The sequence below is a fragment of the Gekko japonicus genome, unplaced genomic scaffold, assembly GCF_001447785.1.
Source record: "Gekko japonicus isolate JY-2015 unplaced genomic scaffold, Gekko_japonicus_V1.1 scaffold2327, whole genome shotgun sequence".
Taxonomy (NCBI): Eukaryota; Metazoa; Chordata; class Lepidosauria; order Squamata; family Gekkonidae; genus Gekko; species Gekko japonicus.
In genome coordinates, this window is record NW_015172618.1 from 2,723 (window position 1) to 4,434 (window position 1,712).

Sequence of the window (1,712 nt, forward strand, 5' to 3'; positions counted from 1 at the left end):
GTGGGAAGGTAACAGCATTCCGTGCGCCTTGGTGTTTAGTCATGCCGGCCACATGACCACGGAAACGTCTTCAGACAGCGCTGGCTCTTCGGCTTTGAAACGGAGATGAGCACCGCAACCCTAGAGTCGGACTCGACTGGCTTTCGAGCAAGGGAACCTTTACCTTTACCTATAAGCTTCCCTATACATGCATGCTTCTTCAGATACATGTAGCTGCCTTATAGAGAATCAGACCAGTGGTCCATCAAGGTCAGTATTGTCTACTCGGACCGGCAGCGGCTCTCCAGGGTTTCAGGCAGAGGTCTTCCACATAACGTACTGCGTGATCCATTCAGCTGGAAAGGCAGGGAATTGGACTTGGGGCCTCCTGTGTGCCAAGCAGAGGCTCTTCCACTGAGTCACGGCCCTTTCCCCTTCTCTGGCTCAGTACCCGTCTTTTGCCTTGGAATTTAATTTTGGCAAAGTATCTCGAGGCTGCAGCCGGGAAACACACCGCAAAAACCTGGCCACAAACCTTTTTTTCTTGGTTATGATGATCCCAGAGGTGTGGATGGAAATGGCCGTGCCTGGCACTGAGGAGAGAAGGCAGCTTGACCCACTGGGCTGAGCAATGTTAATCGCCCAAAAGGAGATGCGGGGCCTGGTGGGGGGACAGCCCCGGCTGATACCTTTTCACCAAATGTGAGGCCAGTTTGCAGGGTCGTTGTCCATGCAGTCAACCACTTGCCATAAGCAGGATTTTAAAATATGTTTATAGCAAACCAGCCCCTGAATCTGGACCATTTCACAAGCCATGATGACCCAGGCTTCCTTCTCCTCTGCCCATGGATGCTGCTGAATTTTGCACCCCCTTGTTTGGCTACAAAAATGGATTCTTCTCCCTCATGCCGCTTGAGCCCCTAACTCTGTGGTGGTGGTGAATGTTGGAAAAATAGGCAAAAAACCTTAAATATTCAGAGTTTGCAATGGATGTTTACTCTTATATCAGGCAGAATCGTCTAACCATTCAAACCGCCCTCTGTTACCAGCATATGTTGGAGAATAGGCAAAAATACTAATTACTTGGAGGTTTGCAATGGATCTTTGCTTCACTGGAAAGGAGGCATTTCTTTCCGTTTGACAATATTTATTTCTAAGGGTAGGATACACAGGAATCCTACAAGATAACAAAGACTAAGGCTACATCTTCAGAGCTACAAACAGACTGACCACATAGTCTCTCAGCAACTGTAATGGAGATTCTCCTTCTTCTTGACCCCTAGAAGGAAATCACCTGAACGCGTTAACTAATGATTGCTAGTAAACAGACTTAGATTTCCTGGGCTATCTTCCCATTGGCTCTGAGCCAAGTTTCCCCTCCAGGTCAGGCTAAAGTAGGGTTGCCAAGTACCTACCTACGAACCGGCGGGGGACACATGCTTCCCCGCCGGAAGATTCTTGCTTGTAACACAGGCGCTGCACTATTCCGTCGCCCAGACGTGACGTAGGCACGTAGCTAGGCGACGCTCTGTTAATGGGGCTGGAGAGACAAACAGAGGTGGTTTGCCATTGCCTGCCTCTATGCAATGCTCCCTCAAAGCTATGGAGTCCTGTGAGCAAAAATTCTACTTTCTGAGCTACTGGCATTAAAGTTGTGAGCAGGTGATTTAGCTACTGCATAAATTAGTTTGCTCTGGAGTCATCCTTTCTGAGCTAAGACAAAAATCTGTGAG